The following is a 23985-nucleotide window of genomic DNA, read 5'->3' as shown; positions in this document are numbered from 1 at the left end:
ATGTTCTAAAATTAGCATGTGGTTATAGTTCCATGACTCTGTTAATATAGCAAAAACTACTCACCTGTACACGTTAAGCTGGTGAATTTTATGGTATGTGAAGTACAGCTCAATAAAGCTATAAAAAAAGACTTAGAATCCCTATTTTTACAACACCTATTTTTATATGTATAGTGAACCTTTATGAAATTAAATGGCTTGTCCAGGGTTATATATGTAGGATGTGGCAGATTCAAGACAGAAACTAAATCAGCCTAACATTGGAATTTGTGTTCTAAACCCTACCTACTAGGCAAAAGATCTTACCTTACTAAGATAAGCATTTCATCCAGCATTACAAAGCACTGAGTGATTTAGAAATAGCCTTTGATCTATTACGCTAATGATAAAGGGTAGTTGATATAATTATAAATCAAGTTTCTCCAGCTATGTGATTTAGATTGTCTTTTCCACACTTTTTCCCACATGATAAGAGTTTGATTCACATTTTTAAAGAAGTTGAAAAGACGGTATAGTAAAGATTCCCTAGTAGATGGATGATTGTGAGGGTGTGTTTGTGCGTGGGGTGTGTATTGTAGGTTTAGATCCGTTAGACTCCCATAACATTCAGTAGATTGTTGTGTACATGGAGAACCATCAGCAGCCCCTCTTGCTTATACAGTCAAGACCACATTTGATGGCCTAGTTTTTCAGGCTTTCTGTAAGTTCATCAGCTATGTCATCCATCTCTCTTATAAATGTCTCTTCACGTAGCACATGTTATAGCCAAACTACCCATGGTTAGTTCTGTGGTCACTGCTTGAGCTTCAAAGGTTCTGACTAAGGACACAACCTTGGGAAATGTTTCCATAAGGATGGAGACACAGTGAAGGAGACAGAGATGTAGCCCCAGAGACAGGAGCTTTCTCGTAGCCAGACTACAGATCCTTATTGAGTACTTAACAATGTACTCACCTTGGCAGTGTAATCAAAAACAAAAATACCAGGAAAACCAGGGGAGGTAGGCAATTTAATATGGAAAGATACTTTAGTTTGGAGATTAGTGGGTGACTTTCTTATCCGTGAAGATGAGAAAAATAAACTGGTTGTGATGGATTGTGAGTCCTGGGGACAATGGTTATATGAATTTGATGTGAAAGGAAATAAAATTCACACCTATAAGAGGGACAGAATTTGTGAAGCACTTTTCAGACTAGAAACACAAAGTGTGTCTAAGTAAAATGGAAGGAAGAAATAAAAAGATAAGGATTACAGATTTTGGTTGCTGCCCATTTGGAGGATAGGTTAACAAAGCCATGGTCAAAAGTTTAGTTGTCATTCAGTCCAGTTAGTCTCTTATAATAAATGCCTTTTTTTTTTTTTTTTGGACACAGCTACACCTGTGGCCTTGGGCTACCACTTGACAGTCGCATAACATTTGACATAAGGAAAGTCAGGCAAGCAAGAGCTGAGTATATTTTGATACAAATCCATCTCAATACCTGAAAAGGAAACTTGAAACTATACTCTACAAGATTAGTAACAGTGCAGTAAAAAAAAAATCCCAGTAGACTTGGATTTAGAAAATCTGGACTGCAGTCCTTCTCTGTATTATTCCATTAATATTACCAGAACATTTCAGAATGTTTCAGTGCTCTGATTGTCTGACATAGTTGAAAGTAGCATAAAAATCTTCTTTAGGACAATTTACATGTCTTTTTAATAAAAATATAGTTACAATCATGGCATGACAAGGAAGAAGCAGTAATAGTGATTCAATAATTTGTTTATTCATTTAACAAATATTTATTGAGTGTCTATTATCTGTTGGACACTGGACTAGGTCAGGGGACACAGTAGTTGAGAAGATAGGCAAAGTCTCAGTAAAGCAAATAGAAAACAAGTAAACAAAAAGCAAACAAGACTTTCAGGGATTATGGTAGTTTTTATAAAAGAAATAAAGCAGATAATGCGTTTGAGTAACTGAGGGTGGCCTCTGTAGAGAGAGTTGCCATGAAAATTGTCTTTTTTTAAAAAAATATTTTTTATTGAAGTACAGTCAGTATTTTTTAATAGGCTTTTTTTTTTTTTAAACTTTGGGGTGGGGAAGGTAATTAGGTTTACTTATTTATTTATTTAGAGAAATACTGGGAATTGAACCCAGGACCTCATGCATGCTAAGCATGCACTCTACCATTTGAGCTATTCCCTCCCTGCTGAAGTGTTTTTATTTTGGTTACTCCAGAAACAGACTCTTGAGAATTTGAGTGCAAGTAGTTTATTAGGGAAGTAATCTTAAGAATCACTGGAAGGGCAGTGGATAAGAGAGACAAAGAGGGAAAAGAGCCAATCAAGGATGTTTATCAGTCAGGTTATCCCTTGGGCAACTGTAGCTGAATCTCCCTGGGAAACTCCTGGAAATGGTGTTGAACATGGTCTCTGAGTTATCCCAGCCGAGGGGAGTAGGGATTGGGATATTTATAAAGTAACTACTGTCAGTTATTGGTTGAGGGTGGCTGTGGATGGAGGTCAATAAAGAGGGTATTCCTTGACATTTCCACCCTGCTGCACATGTGCCCAGGGAAAAACCCTTAGCTCAAGAAATGCAAGCAGTTGCACAATGAAGGTGAGAGGATGTGAGTGGGAATGATGAAGTCCACCACAGCTTCCAGAAGATGACATTTGAGTAGTACGTGAAGAATGAAAATGATGCCACCATCTGAAGAGCTAGAACAGGTACATCCTTGGCAGAAGAGATTGCAAGTGGAAAGGTCAAGAAGTAGGAAAGGATTGATGTGTTTGGACTGAAAGACAGTGTAGCTGTGTACTGAGAGTTAGGGCAATGTTGTATGTTGTGAAATAGGTAGGATAATCCAGATCAAGTTGAGCCTCAAAGAACAGAGAAACAAGGTTTGGCAGTTATTCCAAGAGCAAAGGGGACCAATGAAAGAATTTTAGGCAAGGGAATATCATTAAAAAAATTACTCTGGCTTCTATGGGCTGAATGAATTAGAAAAGGGTCAAAAGTGGACGAGGATGGTGGCAATGGGCATGGACATAAACAAATGAGCTTGAAATTTGAGAAAAATATATCTAGAAATAGAACCTAAGGATTATGATTTAATAAGAGGGTGAAAGAAATGGAGGACAAAGTAGGTGATTTAGATGTTTGGTTTGAACAACCAGGCAGATTGTGGTGCCGGTTCCTGAGACAGTGAGGGCTGCAGTAGAAAGAGTTTGGGTAAAAATTAGGTTTGTTTCTGATGTCTGTTAGACATGCAGCTGGAAGTGTTAGGTAGCATTTGGCAGATGAGCCTAGAATTCATGAGAGAACTAAATTTGACATATGCCTTTAGGAGTTATCAACATATAGTTGACCTTTAGAATTATGAAGTTAGATTAGCTCACCCAGGAAGAAGGTAGAGATAAAAAAGGAGGAGAGGTTTGTACCCTAATACTTAATGAACACAGGCATTTAATGATCAATTTGTAAAGGAGGAATCAGCCATGGAGGCTGAGAAAGAAGGGCCTGTGAGGTATGAAAAAATTGAGGTGTGTGCTGTCATGGAGACAAAACGATAAATGGATTTTGGAGGCAAGTGATGACTGAAAAAAAAATCTTAGCTGGCTTAAGCAAAAGAAAGAATTTATTGAACTGTGAAATTGAAAAATCTAAGATTAGCCAGTTTCAGGCATGGCTAGATCTAAGTGCTCAAATGATGTCATTTATTATTTTTTAGCTCTGTTTTGTTCTTTTTTTTACTTCATTCCAGGCACACTCTTTATGCATGGTCACAGTATGTTCCTCTGACCCACAGATTCCAATGGCAAGAGAGTTTCTCTTTTCCAGTGCCCATCCCTGAGTCAAGGACTGTGGTCAGGGAATGCGAGAAACAGAATGGCACAGCGATTAGGAGCCTGAGATTCAGCTCAGCTCCACCATTTACAAGCTGAATGAACTTGGACTGTTCAGTTATTCTGTGGTTCAGTTTTGTTATTACTAAAATGTGGCTAACAAGAGAACCTACCTAAAAAGGTGAATTTTAAATAAAAAGTTTCAAAGTGTAAGGCACAGAACTCTAAATTGCAGACCCGATTATTATAACAGCTCTTGAGCTGGTCCCCGGTATTTCTTGTAATTCTGAGATTCTAAGAACTAGAGAAAGAGGAAGTAGATTATGTTATTTTCCCACGAAGTCATCCTGAGTTCCCAGTCTGTATTTTCCCACGTAGCCAGCCCTCCAGTTCAATTCTTTGTAATCTCTGTTTCCACCTCTCCATCCTCACGTTCAGAGAAAATAGTTCTTTTTCATATGAACCCTAGAATATGACTTCTACATGAGCGATCCCAGTGCAAATATGTTATCCCAACCTGTTGTAGCTTCCTGCCCTTTGTTTGAAGAGTGAAACAACACAGACTTTACTTTTTGACCTTTGAGCATTCATGAGGGAGACAGAAGCAAGGCAGCAAAGGAGGCCTGGGAGAACGCATGTCCAATAAACCGCCGTCATCGTTTGAGCCTCTAAAAGGGCAAGCCTGTTGCTAAGGAAACTGCTGCTCCGGGAGGGCTAAACACACAGTGAAATCACAGGGAAAGGAAGGCACAAACAACTCAGATGCTTGGGGGAGGGGTAGCATGAGGCAGCCTGAGAACTTCTAAACCTTTATCATTGGGAACACATCAAAGGCTGGGGGGAGGGGAGGTTGAGAGGGTAGGAGGGCTTCAAGCATCCATATCCCTTCCTAGAAAATAACTCACTGGAGTTTGAAGGGATCCTAGACTCTTCTGTGAATGTAATTTTGCCTAGCGCACAAGCAGGAAGACAAAGTGGCCGTTAATTTTCCATTAATCTTCGGGAAGTTTATAGCAGTTTTTCAAGTTTAATCACCTTTGTTTGTAATACGCCATATCATTAAAGCAGATTTACTATGCTCAGAAGCATCTTTTGATTAATTTCACACTTGATGCTTACTGTTAATGAGATAAAATAACTATAGATGTGGTCACTTTGGAAATTATATTGTGTGCTTTTTTTAAAAAATTGCATAACTTTCCACCTTTCTTAAAATAAAAATGATGTCCTTAGTTAGATAATGATGTTTGACACTGTTTTCTGTTACTCATTTCTAACCAAATGATTCTTGAGTTGCTTAAGTGAAGAACTCAGCTAAATTAAGAAATATTGGAAAGATTATCTTTAACTTTCTAGTTAAAAATTGAGGAATATAACTTCAAAAGCATTTTCTATTATTATAGAATGTCTCCTTTTTACACCAATGAAAAAATTTTTATATACAGTTAGTTGGCACAGCATCTAACATGGACAATCTTTGGTCTTTCCATTGCCCTGGCTTGTAAAAAGATCTGCTTGCATCAATAAACATTTCCTTCCCTTCCATTCTCTCCTCTCCCAGAACAAAATGTCATCAGTTCACAGCTATGCCATCTAGATTGCTACATTATTGAAGTTAGATTATTGTTTGGAGACCATGTAATCCAAGATTTTCATTTAACGTGTGATGATATCTAAATGCAACTTTTTTTTTCTTCTTTCTGGGGCCATTTCCAAACATATTTATGAATAGATGTCCACAAAATTCCAAGCTTAAATTCATACGGATTCCACCAACACACTTAAAATCTTGGCTTTGAAAATACCCATCTCCTTGTTAACACCTCAGAGATTTTCATCTTAAGGGATATTTTACTGAAATAAGCCTGTGCAGTAGAGCCATAGAAATTTTAAAATAAGCATAATGTTTTGTAAGTAACGAACAGTTGAGTTGTACAGCGTTAGAAGGCATAAAGAAGGCAGCAGAAAAGTCAAGAAACTTTCACCCACCTTGTTCCCACCATCTTACATATAAATACTACATAGAGTATGTGTGTATGTGTGCAGGTGAGTATGGGTGTGGGGAGGAGATTGAAAGAGAAATCAAAGATATAAACCTAGTTTTGCTGGAATCCAGAATGCAACCATGTTATTTGGAAGGAAGCCAGCTCATCACTAAATAAGTGTTTTAATTCATTTGATGTTTACTTCAGGAGCTGTGCAAGTCCAGGCTCTAAACCCCTATCCATACCAGCCTTACCAGACTTCGTTTTTGATCATAAGGTCAGTACTTGACTTCATTACAAAGACAAAGTATAATTTTATGGAAGAAGGGTAAGTTTGTTTTCCTTTAAATTAGTGCTAAATTTCTAACTCAATATTTTCATGGAGATATTTAGAAAGAAGCGCTAAAGTTCTTAGTGATATTTCTAAGCAGTCTTAAGCAAAATCAAGCAAACCAGCATCCTTAATAGTCCTAGCTGATTCAAGTTACTTGTGAAAATGGGAAGGGCAGGAGTGCCTTAAAGAAAAAGGAAGATAGAGTAAAAAGTAATTTGAAATAAAGCTGGAGTTAGAAAGATATCTGAGAACATGTAGATTAACTAAAGTCAAGGCTTTTTTTTCTTCTTTTTTTTTTTTGTATTCACTAGTTTGTTCTATTTTTAGATTCCACATATAAATGATACCATATGGTATTTGTCTTTCTCTGTCTGACTTATTTTACTTAGCATAATGCCCTCCAAGTCCATCCATGTTGTTGCAAATGGCAAATTTTCATTCTTTTTTATGGCTGAGTAGTATTCCTGTGTGTGTGTGTGTGTGTGTGTGTGTGTGTGTGTGTGTGTGTGTGTACTGCATCTTCTTTCTTCATTCATCTGTTGATGGGCACTTAGATTGCTTCCATATTTTGGCAGTTGTAAATAATGCTGCTCTGAACATTGGGGTGCATGTATCTTTTCAATTTAGTGTTTTTGTTTCTTTTCGGTATATGACCAGGAGTCAAATTGCTGTGTCACAGGTTCACAGTTCTATTTTTAGGTTTTTGGAAAACTTCCATACTGTTTTCCACAGTGGCTTCACTAATTTACTTCCCATCGGCAGTGTACGAGGGTTCCCTTTTCTCCACGTCCTTGCCAGCATTTGTTATTTGTGTTCTTTTTTGATGATAGCCATTCTGAGAGGTGTGAGGTGATACCTCATTCTGGTTTTGATTTGCAGTTCTCTGATGATTAGTGATGTTGAGCATCTTTTCATGTGCTTGTTGGCCATCTTCATGTCCTCTTTGAAAAAGTATCTATTCAGTTCTTCCACCCATTTTTTAATTTTTTTATGGTGTTGAGTTGTATGAGCTGTTTATATATCTTGGATATTAATTTCTTAATGGTCATATCATTTGCAAATATTTGCTCCCATTTGGTAGGTTGTGTTTCAATTTTGACAATAGGTTCCTATGCTGGGCAAAAGCTTTTAAGTTTAATTAGGCCCCATTTTTAAATTTTTGCTTTCTATTTAAAAGAGACTCACAGATATAGAGAACAAATTAGTGGTTACCAGTGGAGAAAGGGAAGGAAGGAGGGGCAATATAGGGGTAGGTGATTAAGACATAGAAACTGTTAATGTATGAAATAAGCTTCAAAGATATGCTGTACAACACAGGAAATGTAGCCAATATTTTATAATAACTGTAAATAGAGCGTAACCTTTAAAATTGTGAATTACTATATTGTACACCTGTAACTTATATAGTATTGTATATCAACTATACTTCAATTAAAAAATTCATTATAATACCTCTTGGAAGGTCTTTTTGCATTAGGATGGTAAGGTGATCTACTTAGCTTTGTGAACTTGGATGTCCGTGTCTCTCCCCAGGTTTGGAAAGTTCTCAGCTATTATTTTCTTAAACAGATTTTCTGAATCCCTCTCCCTGTCTTCTCCTTCTGGAAATGCAATTATTCTAATATTTGTATGTTTGATGGAGTGTCATAGATCACATAAGTTTTCTTTCCTTTCTTTTATTCCTTTTCTTTGTTCTTCTCTGATTGAATTATATTAAAGTTCCTGTCCTCTAGCTCACTTATTCTACCTTCCATTTGTTCAACTCTGTTGTAGATTCTAATTTGCATTTTTATTTCATTAATTGAATCTTTCAGCTCCATTAATTGAATTTCTGTTTAGTTCTTTTTTTATGATTTCTATCTCTTTGTTAAATTTGTCATTTTGTTTATGTATTATTTTCCTGATTTTGTTGAATTATCTTTCTTTGTTTTCTTGTAGCTCATTGAGTTTTCTCAAAACTGTTATTTTGAATTGTTTATCAGCTAGATCACAAAATTCCATGTCTGATTTTGGTTACTGGAGGATTATTATTATCTTCTGGTGGTGTCATATTTCCCTGATTCTTCACATTCCTTGTAGCTTTGTGTTGCTGCTTTCACATTTGACACAGCAGATACCGCCTCATATCTTTAGTAGTTGCCTTTAATAATTAACTGTTCATTTGTCCTATTATATCTGGGGTTTTCTCCAGCCTTATATGGTTACATCTGTTCCTCTCTCCTTGCTCCCTCTTGTGGCAAAACTCTTAAATTTTTATGTCTTCTCTGGTTCTCAACAACTCACCAGGCTAGCTGCTGGAAACCTGTCTCACTGATGCACTAAGGAGGGTTAGCAAGTAGCTGGCTGCAGAGTGAGAGGAGGTGTAGATCTAGCACTTGAGGTCTTGGGGATGCCTGCACGCCCAGTGGAGTGGGGAGTGAAGTTCTCCCAGAGGCTTGTGGGTGGGCTTCCTGCAGAAGTGCAGGTGCAGTCAGCAGGAACTATATCCTTTTAATGCCTTTTGATATTATCTGCCTCTTTTCAAATATCCTTTCTTCCCCTAGTCATGGGGTTCCCACCTCAGTATTCTGGGTGCTGCTAGAGAGAAGTGGGTTTCTCCAGCAGCATCCTGTACAGGTAGGGTGGCTGGGCACTCATTCACCACTTTACTTTCCCCCTCAGGAGAGGTTCCTTCTGGCTAATTCAGCCATGTGGTATGTCACCCTGGGGAGAGGTAGTTCTGGCAAAGTTCCCCTTAACTTCTCCAAAATGTGTTCAAACTCATATATATATATATATATATATATATATATATATATATATATATATATACACACACACACTATACTCACACACACACACACATACATATCTCCAGTGGCATGCTGGGATATTCTCTTATGGAGAATTAATGGGCTTCTATAAAGTCTTTCTCATCAGTGAGCGTCTTCTTGAGTCAACACTTCCAAATTTCCCCCAACAATGGCTGAGAAGTGTTGGGGCAAGGTTGCCAGTTTCTGCTGGCTCTGAAGCCTGAACTGAGGTCTGACTGTTTAGAACTAGATGCACAGGTGGGCAAGATTCCTCCCAGGCCCCTTGGCATGTGCGTGCTGGATCCCACAACTCCCACAGAGGCATTTTTGTTCATGAATGGATGCCTAATTAGTTTTAAAACTGAGGACAAAAAGGTCTCACACCATGATGATGCTAACATCACTGAGAACCTAATCATTACTTTAAATACTTATCTTTTAGATAAAGTAACAATATGAAAAATAAAACTTATTTTACTGTCATTTATTCTTTCTCCAACGTTCTTTCTTTCTTTACATGGATGCAATATTTGACCTATATTATTTTCCTTCTGGCCTCAGAAATTGTTTTAACATTTTTTTGCAGGGTATATATGACAGCAATGAATTACCTCAGATTTTGTTTGTCTGAAAAAGTATTCTTCCTTTGCTTTTGATAGGTGATTTTGTTGGATATAGAAGTTTAGGTTGGTTTTCTTTTAAAAATACTCAAAATATTTCATTCCATTCTCTTCTTGCTTGCATGGTTTTTGATGAGAAATCCACTGTGGTTCCTGTCCCCCTTCCTCTATAAGTAAGTTCCCCACCCCCACTCCTGACTTCTTTAAATGTTTTGTCTTTTATTTCCTGCAGTTTGAATACAACTTGCGTTAAGTATAGATATTTTTAGTACTTATTCTGCTCAGTGTTCTCTGAGCTTCCTGGATCTGTGGTTTGATGTCTGTCATTAGTTTTGGGAAATCCTCAGGCGTTATTTCTTCCCTCCCATGGATGCAGCATTCCCAGTCTAACTCCTTGAATCCCTGAGGCATGTTAACTAGTTTTTCCACTTATGTGAGGCAGGAAGGCTAAAGGGGACAAGAGCAGGAGGAGTGCCCAATCCTCCACCTAAGACTCTGGGAAAGTCTTTACCTGGAGAGTAGGCCTGTTCAATGGAGAAGGATCTGGACACGTTTTACAGTGATTATTCTTCCCTTGCCCCTGTCAGAGCCACGCTCTGGATGTACTTTTCTTTCAAGATTTTGAGGTGACGGTTTACTATGCAACCTTAAATCTGTAATGGGTTCAAGGAAACTCATTGCTTTTTATTTTGTCCAACATCTTTTTTCTTTTTTTTTTACTGTTAAGGACAGGACTTATGAGTTTTAAGGTCTTTGCTTGCTGCAGTTAAAGCACTGGCACTTATTGTGAGCCAGTGCTTCTGCCACTTAGCTGAGGAGAGGGATGAGGGGCTCCTCTTTCTTGAGTGACTCATACCGTTTTCATCTTTATCCTTTCCTGTTGTTTCTAAGAGAATATCAAGTTTTTCTTTTTTATTTGTATGTGTAATTTCTATAATAATTAATTAGCTTTTAATCGTCCCAGTTATGCTTTCAAAATTGTGTTCTTAATTTTTGTTAAATTTCCAAAAACTGTATTTCTTGATCTAATATTTTTTCATTTAAATCATGTTTCCATCTGCTAAGATTTTTAATACTTCCTTGAATTTCATTAAAAATTGAAAAAAATTAAAGATACTCTATGAGTTCTCTTTTTTAAAGCAATTATCTAATAAAGGAAATACTAGTTCTAATTTTTTGGAGTGGTCCTTTAGTTAAAAATGCAACATTATTTTCTTATGCCTGACTCATACTGACAAAAGGGGTCTAAGATGGTTTGATTGCTTATTGAGAGAGTTTTGTCAGAGATTATGTGATTTATTATTGGAATCTGTCAAATAAAATTTGTCTTTATTTTGTTGGAATATAGGTTCATATAGCTATATTACATATTGCTATGGAATATATCTATGGCTATGGAGTAAAGAGGGAGCTATAACTAGTAATATCTAAGTATAAATCTTTGTCTTTGGGATAAATTATTTCTTTAACGTGTTTGTGATGGTATCCTTCTTTAAGAGCCAGAACTGCTCTTCTTATAATATATCCCTGCCAACCCTCTATCATGTTTAGCAAGCAGTCCATCCATGCCTAGGGTAGACTAGAAGTAATCCCTGGAATAGGAAGTTTACTTTTTCTAAACTCTGGTTTCTTTGATATGTCTTTAAGACCTTAGAAATATCAACATTTGCCCCAAACAGCTACGCCATAAACTTACCACTCTAAATTTTGTGTAACAAAGGCATCATTCTGGTGCTTTATTCCATTTGTTTTCCCAGTGAATGTTTAACCCTCCTCTATGATTAGTCTGAGATTGGCCAACTCTCCATCTCTGCTTTTATTTCCTGTATAGCGCTCTTATTTTCTGTCATCATATAGATTTCCCTTTATTTCCTTTTGTCTACTTAAGAAAAAATCAGAAACAGAGAGGAGAATGGTTTTTGATCCTATGTACTTAGATTTATATCTAGATTCTTAAATCTTTCTTTTCTACCAGTCTCTAAGATAGTCCCAGGTTTGAAGCTTGTTAGGTTATTTGATGAATATCATAAATTTTAAATTTATTTAAAAAATTTAGAGATTAACAAGGCAGTACCATCAGTGTTAGAGATTTAATCCACAAAGCAATGGATTTCAGTTTATCTACATCTGCCTGCCTTTTTACACTCAAATTGACATATATCTCACAAAAAATTCTGTTCTGAGGCCACTTATGTACACTGAGACAATCTCTAAAGCAAAACCTGAATATTTGATAATTATCTCTAGAAATGCAAATATTATGGAATATTCAGTCTGTGTTAGTCTTTATAGTAGTTCTTTGCTTGTGTCTAACCTTAAAATGAAATATTTCATGAGATACAGCTCTGAAATTTTCAATTTTGCTATTGCAAAAGCTCTTAAGTTGGGGGATTTTTCAAAATGCAATTTTGCTGAGCAATTGTCAGCCTGGAAAACTTTCTGTCAGAGAAAATTAGAAATAGTTTCACATGACCAAATTAAGAACGGAATTTGGCAATATATTTTGATTGCCTGCCCAGTGTTTAATACTACTTGAGGGAATGTCTGCTTTTAATGAAAAATAGATTTGTTGAGTGAAAGAGAATTTTTATTTTCTCCTTTATCAAAATTAAGGATATGGATAAAGAATAAGGTTGTAGTTTTGCATATTTTTCTTGAATATTGCAGATATTGTCTGAAGTTAACACATTCCATGTCTTGAAGAACAGTATCCTTATTTTGCTTCTGTCCAATCCAAGACTGGCTCTGAATAAAACTGTGAAGGAACTGAAGAGTATTTCCAACCATGCTAGTGTAACTAAGAACATAAAATGAATGCCCAGAGTCAGCGAGACCTCTAAGTAAATCTTCCTGAGCCTTACTTCCTCATCTGTAAAATAAAGATAATATTACCTATGCCACAGGGTCTTTGAGAGGATTATACGAGATAATATATGCAAAACATTTCAACATTGTGCCTCTGTCTGAGTGGTAGCTCAATAAATGACAGTTTTATTGTTTTTGTCATTGTTTATTAATAAATGCAAGTTCCCTTAGCCCATTTCTTTTCCTTTAGTGCCCGAAAGAATAAGTAAAAGAAAGAAGTAAAGGGAAGCACTTTAGGAATAACGAGAGACTAGCTGTTCTGACTTTGAACTGATGATGAAGTGGAGGGTCCTGGATCTGTGTTTCGGTTCAGCAATTTTCTGTTTCTACACAAAACAAAGCAAACAGCAACAACAAACAAACAAATAGAAACACAAAAAGCTTAGTAGCATGGCAGAATACTTAAACCAGTAAGTCTGCATTATAGTCAACATGGTAAAATAAATTATTTCTATGATTCAAAATGGAAAGAGTATCTCAGTTTAAACTCCAATAATTTTAGAAATTTTAACGACCAGATGTTTTTCTTTGGTTTTTATTTTTGTTAGTCTGTATCAATTTTGATGCCTAAATGCATGGATCAGTTGCAGTGTGATCCTTTCAACGGAACTGAACCTTCTCCTGAGCACGTGCTAGCATAAGGTGCAGATTAGGAAAAAAAAAAAAACAGCTTTTATGAACTGGGTGATTGAGTTCAGTTCATTGCATTCTGCCCATTTTCCCCATTTTTTGGATCAGAGCTATGGTTTGGACTGAGTTCAGAGGGAGAGGTTTTTCAGAAGTTGAATTGTTTATATGATTTGAGGAATTTGTGTAAACCCATGAGTTGTTTGCTGTAGCCTCCTTTTCTTTGCACTTCTTTTAAAATAAAGTCCAAATCCTTTTAATGTGGCCCCTAAAGTCTCTCCTCCTTTTTCAGCCACATCTCTCACCATCTTCCCCTCACCCTATGTGACTTGGCACTTCTCAACTTCATCCATTTCTTTGAACCTGTCATATCCTCCCCTACATCCAGACTTCCACATGTGCTCTTTCCTCTGCTGGGAAAACACTTCTACATTCTCTTTGCTTTGCCTTTGCATTCAAGTCTTCAGGTCTTAGCTTACAAGTCACCTCCTCGGGGAAGCTTTCTCTGACCACCAAGTCAGGGTCGGGTCCCCTTCTGTGTGCTGGCCCATTTACATTATAGTGAAACAACATACTGTTTGTCTGTAATATTCACTGTTCCTCTATTCGCATGTGAGTGGAAACCATGTTCATTTTTGTGTCCTTATTGCCAAACATAGTGCCCAGCACTTAGGAGGGACTCAATAAATGTTTGTAAATCAATATTCTTGATCTATATCTTAAGTAATAAACAGGAGGATTTTGTGAAACTACTGCTGGCCCAATTATAACATATGCTTTTTACCCTTTAGCTATTTCTAGTCCTTTCTTTTCATATCTCTATCATCCTTTTTTGGGTTTTAAGTAAATATTAAGAATCTTTACAGACAGGTGTGTTTCATGATATTGGGAACTTAAGTTTCCAATGTACATAGTGAAAAGGCAAAATACCTTAGATGTTAAATGCCAGATTTCGAGTTAGGCAAATCTGTTTTTAAATCTGCCCTTCTAGGTGGTGATTCTCAACAATTTACCTTACCTTTGCCAGATTTGGTTTAATCATCTACAAAATCAAAATGATAACACGTTACTCATAGGATTTCATGACAATTACATAAGGTATCTTACGTGTAGTTCATTTACTGAACATTAGGGACTCAATAGAGTATGAGCAGAGAGCCACTTAAATTTTTTTGTTGCTGTTTCCATCATTTCTTTAAAATTGTTCTGCTGACACCTTCATTTCCCCTGGATGAAATCTCAGGCAGATAAACACACATTTTCTGATCATTCTTAAATGTTAATATATACTTTCATTTTTTTCAGGTATCAAAAAGTCCAGTCCATTTTAATTTCAAAACTTTCCTTTTTCATTTAATTCTAAGCTTTTTCCTGTGCCCGGCTTGGGGGTGCCTTAGGTTAGGAAAACCATAGTTGGGAGGAGGTTCTGGTGAACTTGTTCAGTATTGTCCCATGGTGCTCTTTCCCCTCTCCTCCCCCCACTCACCAGGCCGCCACTCCTCTTGCAGGGTGGAGCCCGGAGAAGGGAAGAACATGAAAGACAGAAAAGTTCTTTCTTGCTAACATAGTTTTAGCTGGTAATGGTGCCTTTCTAGTGTGATGAAGGAAAATACGGGTTATTTCTTTCTTGTGCTCTTTTTTATGTTTCTCAGAGGATCTTATTTCTGGGAATCTTCTATCTGCTGTTTCCTAAGTCTTCACAGCTGACTGCTTAAGAGCTCCCTCAATCCATTTCTATCTACTCCAGATAACTTTCTTGAAGATGACTTATCCTTCCAAATCTACCTTTTGAACACATTTTCTTTTGAGTTGAATCATGTCTGGTCTCCCTCCCCAGTGCCTGCCTCTCTTCTGTCCTTGAAACTCTAAAAATTCTTAAAGTGAAATGTGACCTCATCTATTCTCTTCCATGCCAGGTTGCTCTGAACAGCTTCTTTCCTTTAAAAGTTTTTTGTTGTTGTGGGAGATGGTTACAAGTCAGGTACCAGCTCCCCACCCCAACTTCAGAGAATACATGTCAAAATTTCTGAAATCCAGTTTATTTGAATGGGGGTGTGGTGGGGGAAAAGATAGTATCTTGAAATGCTCTTACTAAAGAAATACTAACTGTCTAACAACTCTTCCCCAGTTGTCAAGCATCCCTGGTTGTTTATGCCCTCTAGGTGGCCCAGTGTTTGCTAAGCCTGTTTGCCAGACCATCTGTTAGATCTCTCTTTAGAATTTTGGGTACTCATTACCCTTTGGTTTCAAGTTTGGGGTATCAGCCAAAATTAACATGGTGAGAAATCATCTCATTTGATATCCTGTTGCACACGTAAAGTTTACATGTAATGCAGATAATTAATGTGATGTAGTAATTAGCTTGTTATTAAAGCAAAGCAGATGTGTCAGCATCAATTCTGTCATATTGAGTCATTCTCCATATTAAGGATAGTGGGAAGATTTATGTGCTGGATGTTAAATAAAATGAAGGATGAAAGAGAACTTTATCTATGCCATAATCACCACCTAGTAACTTTCTGCTCCTGTCAGAAAGAAGTAGCAGGAAAAGATACCCATTTTCTCAGATATGTTGGGATTTGATTCCACATGCTATTTCTTTAGCCTAGAATTTCCTCCCATTCTCGTTGCCTCATTCTCTTTCTACCTGAGATTTTTAAGAATGAATTTCAAACTTTAAAAAAACAGGCTTTACCCAGTTTGGTTCCCTATGCACTTTTCAAAGCAACTTTATTGAGATATAACTGATACTCAATAAACTGCACATACTGAAATTTGATGAATTTTAACATATGTGTATACTCACCAAACCATCACTACAGTTATAATGACAAACATTTCCAAGAACTAAAGTTTTTGTAGACCAACTGTTTCATTACCCACATCCCCAAATAACCATTCATCTGCTTTCTGTTATTATATATTAATTTGCATTTTCTAGAATGCATAAATGGAACCATACATTATATACACCTTTGTGAGAGACGGGTACCTAGCTTCTTTCACTTAGTGTATCTGTTTGAGACTCTCTCATGTTATTATATGTGTAAATAGCTTGCTCCCTTTCAAAATTACTAAGTAAATTTTCATTGTATAATTATAACACAGCTTACTGAGTTTCTTGTTTGTCATCTAGGTTGTTTCCTAGCTTCTATAGCTTTTAATAAATCATCTCAAGCAAAAATAAATCTCCAGTGGCCAGTTGTGTACAAACAAGCCTTTGTGTGGAAATAGACTTTAATTCTTCAATTTTCCATTTCTCTAGAAGTGGGAATGCTATATCATAGCGTAGTTACGTGCTTAAGATTCTGCCAGACTGTTTTACAGAATGGTTGTACTACTTTGTTACCATCAGCAGGACATGCAAGTTCCCACTGTTCCACATCCTCATAAACGCTTGTTGTGATCGGTCTTCTTACTTTTAGCAATTCAAGTGGGTGTTTTACGGTGGTTTTAATTTGTATTTCACTGTTGACTAATGATTTGAATATCTTTCATATTTTTATCTGCCATCTTTGATTTTAAATCTTTTGCCTTTTAAAAAAATTGCATTTGGGACTTATTTATATTTATAGAGTTATGTTTTATAACCCAGAATGTGGTATATGGTGGAGAATATTCCATGTGCTTTCTTGAAGAATGTGTTTTCTACTGGTTGTGGGGGGTGGAATGTTCTATAAATATCAATTTAGTCAAGTTGCTTGATAGTATTGTTCAACTTTTCTATAACTTTCCTGACTTTTTACCCATTTCTTTTTGTTTTCATATTCTTTTTCACCATAAGTTACTTCAAGATATTGAATATAGTTCCCTATGCTATACAGTATAAACTTGTTGTTTATCTATTTTATTTGTATTAGTTAGTATCTGCAAATCTCAAACTCCCAATTTATCCCTTCCCACCCGCTTCCCCACTGGTAGCCATAAGTTTGTTTTCTATGATTGTGAGTCTGTTCCATTTCTTTCTATCAATTATTGACAGAAAAAAATTGTAATCTCCAATAGTAATTGTGGATTAAATTATTATTATTAACTATTACTACTATTATTATTTTTTTTTTTTTTAGCATTTTCCGCTTTTATTTGATGCGTTTGAAGCCATGTTAATAAGTGAAAAAATTGAGGGGATGCTTATTTCTTTTTTGCTAACTGAATGTTTCCTTTATCATTATGAAATGCCCTTCTTTGTCACTGGTAATTGTTTTGTCTGATTATATTTATACTTAATTATACTTAGTTTGATATTAATCTAGCTACTCTGTGTGTGTGCATATGCATGACATATTTTTAATACTTATAACTTACATATGACTTTATATTTAATGTCAGTGTCTCATAGATAAAAGAACAGATTGATTGTCTTTTTTCATCTAATCTGTCTAACTCTGCTTTTTAATTGGTATCTTTATATAATTTGCACTTAATGTGATTGTTTATATGCATGGCTTCGAATCTACCATCTTGTTATTTATTTGCCCCATCTGTTCTTTAGGCCTTTGTTTTTCTCCTCTTCTGCTATCTTTTGGATCAATTTGAATGCTTTTTCATAACTTGATTTTTATTTCATTTATTGCCTTGTTTATCTAGAGTTTACATGTACATATAAGCTTTAACTTACAACAATATACATTTTAGTGCATATTATAATAAGAGAATAAGATATATTTCTGGGTATAGAATTCTAGGTTGACTTTGTTTTCTAGTACTTTAACAATGTTGCTTCACTGAATTCTGGCTTTTGCGTTGTTTTTGCTTAGAAGTCTGTCATTGTTCTTACCTTTGTGGTTTTGTGTGTAATGTGTCTTTTTTCTGTGGCTACTTAAAAAAAATTCTCTTAATCATTGTTTGGCAACAGTTGGGTTATGACGTGTCTTGTGGTTTCCTTCATATTTATTCTTACTGTAGGTTTTTGAGCTTCTTGGATCTGTGGGATTATAGTTTCAATTAAATTTGGAAAATTTTAGCAATTATTTCTTCAAAATTTTTTTCTGTCTCACTTCTTACTCCTTTTCTTCTAGGATTCCAATCATACATTTGCTGCATTGCTTAATATTGCCCATAGCTCACTGTTGCTCTGTTTATTTTTCAGTCTTTTGTTTTGTTTTGTTTGTTTTGTTTTGGATAGCTTCTCTTGCTATGTCTCCAAGTTCATTTTTTTTTTCTTCTGTAATGTCTAATTTATCATGTTGGGATGCTTTTATGTGAGACTTTATATTTTCATTTCCAAAAGTCCGATTTATATCTTTTGGAGTCTTCCATTAATCTTTTAATCATGCTCTTGCTTTCCTCCATTTTCTTGAACATATTAAGTTATATTTATAGTAATTATTTTAACATCCTTACTCACTAATTTTATCATTTCTGTTCTTTCTGCTTCTGTCCCTTTTCATTGACTTTTCTCCTTGTTATAGTCATATTTTTCTCCTTTTTTCCATGACTGGTAAAGTGTAACTATTTCAGGCATTGTGAATTTTATGTTCTTGGGTTTTAGACTTTCTTTTATTTTCTTAAATATTTTTGATCTGTATTGTAGGTAAGTTGCTTAGAAGTTTGTGTTTAGCTTTCCTATATGGATTGAGAGAAGCTTTTAGGGTAGGGCTAATTTGTCTCAACTACTGAGGCAATACACTTTTGAGGTCTCTACTCCAAGAACTGGCAAACATTTTCCTCTCAAGGGCCAGTAAATATTTTATACTATGTGGACCAAATATTCCTCATTTCAATGATTAAATCTACCATTGTAGCACAAAAGCATAATATGCATGTATGATAATATGTAAATAAGTTAGTGTGGCTGTGTGCCAAGGACATTTGATTTACAAAAAATCAAGCGGCAGGCCACGTTTGGCATGTGGCTGTGTTTTACTGATAGAGCGTGTCAGGGTGTCTTTCCACTCGGACTGTTGGGAACATGAGCCGTTCCCATCATCTTGTGAGCTCTACAGATCACCCCCCTGCTATGTTCTAGTGCTTTATTTCCTAGTCCTAGGAGTTATTTTACATGCGTGTGACGTCAGTCCTCTGTAAAAAAGAATTGAGTGAAACCCTCTGATGATCTCTGATGCTCACTCTACCCTGTGCAGTCGTCTGCCTCACAAATTTGAGAACGCATAACCTCCGTGAACCCTGATCTCTGCTTCTTCAGTTTCTCCAACTGGTGCCTGCCAGGTCCTGCTTAAGTTCGTCCATGTTGTTTAGACTCGGTCCAGGTAGTAAGTTGGGGTAATCACAGGGCCCTTGTAGTTTGGTTTAATGGTTTGACTCTTAGGGAATCATTGTCATGATTTCGCCTGTTGTCCAGTGTCTGAAAACTCTTACTTCTAGCAGATTATATTTGTATATTTTGACTGTTTTTAAGACAGGTGTATAAATCTGGTCTCTATTACTCCATCATACCTTCCTTAAGTCCTTTTTACTTACAAAGTCTCCGTGATATTCACATTGTCTTTGTACCAGGATGCCAAGAGGATACAGTCTAACTTTAAATGGAGATTTTACTCATTTTTAGTCCTTTTTGTACATTTCACTTCTAAATTGAGAATTTGTAAATCATCATTTACTGTGGCGTTTGTAAAAACCTTCAATGTTAGAGAAAATTTTTTCTGCCTTGTTTTCACCTGTCACTTTTTCCCCACATGCCCATACCTGAACTTACTCTGCTGAAACTGCTCTGGATACTTACCATTTCCTGTTCATATCAGTGACTTTGATTAAGAGACGTTTCCTGTTAGGTAGCATTTTCTTGTAAAATCCTTGCTTAAGACTGAGAAGGAGGGAGGCTGAGAGGATTTTGGCACAACTTATATCACTCAAAATGAAAAGAGTAGCAGTGTGTGGCAAACCGAGACAAGAAGACACACCAGGCTGACATGTAACGTGGGGTTGCACGCACAGATGACATCTACTACAACGTTTGGGCAGGCCCTTGGCCCATCAAGATGTCTGTAGCTAGATGACAGAACAGAGTTGTCACTGAGCTCTAGGTTTCAGTCTGATGCCATGTGAACAATATCTGGTAAGACTTCTCTGATATTTGTAAATGTGGACTATATAGTTCTGATGATCTTGGTCCTCGTTTCTGCTTCCCCTATGTTGCTTTAGCCTGGTTATAACTTAGAAGATAAAGGATGGGAGGGTCTACATCTGAAGAGGAATACAGAGTCAGCAATTCTGAGCAAGTTCAAAACCTTCTGGAGTTACATACTGTGAGGTATTACAGCTGCTGTATCGACTAAACACTTCACTTAGTCCGTTAATATGTACTCGGTATTTTACATTGTGCTAAGTACTGAGATTATAAGGATGATATGATTTTACATATTTCCTATCTTTGTGAATGTTAGTTTCTGGCTGGGAATATAGACATGCAAATAATTAACTGCACATATTATCTCTAGTATTAGAGCTATATATGAAATGCTCAGGGGCTCAATAGAGCAATTAGCTAGCTGTGCAATGACTTCCTAGTGAATACGTTGGTTATAATACTCTAAATCTTTATCACACAATGCACCAAAATACTCCTGTTTTGACTGATTACTCTTTATTTGCTATTTACTAACAACAACAAAAAACCCCATGGTGCTATTTTCTTTTTTGAGCTGCTGATTTTCTTCTGCCTTTTTTGATGTTATGGAGTAAATCATTATTTTAATTTTCTTTGAATTTGCTCTAAATATGTTTTGAAAGTAGCTCTTTCTAAATATAAATTTTAATATTCTATTTTTTGGGTAGTTAGAAAAAATATTTCCAATTATTCTTAGCCCTGGAGGTCTGATTGGCATTTTTAGCTCCTTTGTGGCAAGAAAGAATTTCTTACTTAATTACTAGTCATCTAAAATGGACAGATGTTAACTTAGTAGGAAAGGACCACCAGATAATTTCAGGACCTGTTTCAGGCAATTTTTTCTGTTGTCAGATTATGAACTACTGTGCTCCCTTTTCCCTCCTTCGTCCCCGATTTCTTTTTCTTCTTTTGGGCGTGATCAATTAACGTAGTCTGCCTCCATCTGGGGCACAGTAATGAGAAAGCCAGTTGCATCAGTTTTGCAACAGAATTCATGTGAGGACATTAGTATATTTGAGAATGGTTTCTCACGGAAGATAGGTCAAGGTGTTTATGTTTACATATGTATTTGGAACCCTGGTACAGTATAAATTTTATGGTAAAAAGAAAAGCTCAGGTTTCTTCCAGAATGTTAGTTTTAGGATGAGGGTGCAGAGCAGCAACATCTGGATTAAAAATCACTTAAAGAGATGGAATCTGTTTCATCACAAGAACATAATACGTTTCTATGGTGAATCTGATCTTTCACCCATCCTGGCATTTGTTCTTTAATAACCTCCTGAAATGCGTCTGATTGCTGTTATTTCACTTTATGTCCAGGTGGGCTGTGTGCTGGGGAGTGTACATTCAGACTGATGAGAGAAGAAACAGACCAAATCGTGCTGCTGGCTCCACATGGGCTGGAAATCCAACATTAAATGGGCAAACTGCATAGTCGTAGTAGACATCCATATCTGAGAAGGCTTAATGCAGCAGATTGGGATTAGCATTAAAGTCCAGGGGACAGGGACATCTGAAGTCAGATGACCAGCTACTGAAGATACGGGTAAGCTGGAGTCAGGAAACCAGAAGCAAAATATCCAGGGTTGGACCAGCACAGTGGGGGCTAGGGTTAGGGGAAGACTGTGTACATACAGTGGGATTGGAGGAAGGGAAGAATGCACAAATATGAGCAAAACTCCCCAGATATATTAGGTACAATTTTATGGGAATGAGACTCCTTTCAGTGGCTACTGCTGATCTGTTATCTTTCCAGTTCGAGATAGGCTTAGAAACTAACCAGGTCTGGGCCTGCAGATGAGGAGGTGAGACAGTCAGAAGTTGACACTAACTCCCATGCCAAGAGACAAAAAAAGGATCCTACCTGAATATCTAATTTTCCTCATGTTTATTATCTGTGTTCCCTTTATATCATTCTATTTTCTATTTTTTACTTAGATTGCATTTTTTCTGGTCATAATTTCCTGTGAAAAATAAAACTTCCCTTTGTCTATCTTACAGAAGGGTTAAATTAATTAATATCAGTAAGAGCTCTTCTAGCTCTAAACATTTATGATCTGGGATCTCTTTATATTTATGTATCTCTATATACAGAGAAAGTCATACTATCTATTTATTTATCTATATACAGAGGTAAATGTATATATAGAGAGAGATCTAGAGTTAGATGCTAGAAATCTAGAGCTAGAAGAGATCTTAGTGATATCTATTAGTTTCATAAATTTAAAAATTTCATACATATAAAAGTTATATATATATCTACATATAAAGATATATGTATATAAATGTGTACATATAGAGGGGATTATATCATTTACATTATTTAAGAAACACATTTTGAGTTGCCCTACTTAATAGCAGGTATTTATGCCAACAACTTTTTAAGATTTTCCATTCCTGCCTGTCTCTAGCCTGGCTGGTAAAAACCATTCATTTGTTTTTTCATTCAACAATATGACTAAGTACCTGCTATGTTGTTGGTACAGAGAATACAAAGATGAATAAGAATGTGGCTATTATTAAGAATAAGGATATGGCTATTATTAAAGTTTGCAACTAATAGGCACAAAGGTGTTTGATTCTTCTCCACGTCTAGACCATATTGGTCTCCTTAGTCTATAATTGAAGCATCTGCTGGTGTTACCAGTGTTGCCAAATGACCAGCAGCCTTTGTTGCCTGTTTCTGGACCAGACCCTTCAATGAGCCCAATAGATGCTTATTTCAGATAAGGTTCATGTTTGGTTGATTTGGACTGATGTTCTTTTCCTAGATGGGAACAATCCTTTCTTCCTAGGAAATGTGTTCTGGTTTCACCTAAAATTAGTCCCAGCTTGCTCTCTCCTTTTGGCTGGAAACTTCCAGCATGCCATGTGGTTTTAACAAGGGCTGTATTGAGGAAAAATGATTACAATTTTGTTTCTAGGCCATGGGGGGAAGAAAAGGACGGACATGTCATTTTGTAATAGTTTAATTCATTTCATTCTATACATGATTTTCTTTTCTTTTTTGGTATTTGATTATTACCTTCCTCCTCTTAGACTGAAGCATAAGACAGAGTGTATCAGTTAGGGTTCATTCAGAGAAGTAGAACTATGAGTGATAAAGGATAAGAGATTTATTTATAAGATTTAGACCTTATTCAGTGGTGGGAGTTGCTAGAAGTATCTGTGAAATGCTGGTGTCTCTGAGTCTGGGTCGATCTTGAAACCATTGTGAGTCAACCATACTGAGGTAGGAAGAAGAGCTGGGCATGTGCAGAAACAAGGAAAACTGGCACCAGAAAGGATGAAACCATAAGAACAAGAAGAAGCTGAAGCCTGTTGCTGTGGACCGTATATATCCTTGTGTAGGACTAGGAGAAACAGAGGATCTTGCAGGATCAAGAGTTGCTGTGGTTTCAGGTGTTGCCCCATGTGAAAAAGGTGATCAGTGAAATTGTTTATCATTGACAATATATATGTGCTGCACTCACCAACCTTCAGAGAGTAACCAAATGAATGTGGCTCCACTTCTACTTCCCAAATCTTGTGCAAATATCGACCAATCCTTACCCAAGGTCATATAAGGAAAGAATTCTGGGAAATGTAATTCTAGTTTAGCTGAATTGACACAGTTCAAAGCCACCACAATCTCCCATTTGGTACCCATACACATTTATTTTAACCGTATTTCACTTTGAAATAAAAACAACAGAAAAATTATGCATTCACTGAACATGATGCAGCTGTCTCATATACAACTGAAAATACACCAACCTTGTCCCCAAGATAAGATACAAAATTCTTTTATAGTAATTCTTTTTCTAACTGAATTCTACTCCGCCTTTGATATCATAGAATTTTCATCCTGATATATGGATTA

General features: G+C 36.3%; 1 protein-coding gene across 22 annotated transcripts in view; it reads left to right on the top strand.

Annotated features, from left to right (window-relative positions):
* The window catches only part of ADAM28 (ADAM metallopeptidase domain 28), a 308912-nt gene that overhangs the window by 83784 nt on the left and 201143 nt on the right, over nt 1-23985 (top strand). For 18 of the 22 annotated variants that reach the window (XR_012066056.1, XR_012066067.1, XR_012066063.1 and 15 more), the window contains one exon: nt 6027-6096. The exons of the other annotated variants lie outside the window; for them this stretch is intronic. The gene's annotated coding sequence lies outside the window, so the exon portion shown is untranslated. The remainder of the gene's footprint in view (nt 1-6026; nt 6097-23985) is intronic. 22 annotated transcript variants of the gene reach the window in all.

This window comes from Vicugna pacos, chromosome 31 (genome assembly GCF_048564905.1).
Source record: "Vicugna pacos chromosome 31, VicPac4, whole genome shotgun sequence".
Taxonomy (NCBI): domain Eukaryota; kingdom Metazoa; phylum Chordata; class Mammalia; order Artiodactyla; family Camelidae; genus Vicugna; species Vicugna pacos.
This window is presented reverse-complemented; position numbering and strand designations above follow the sequence as displayed.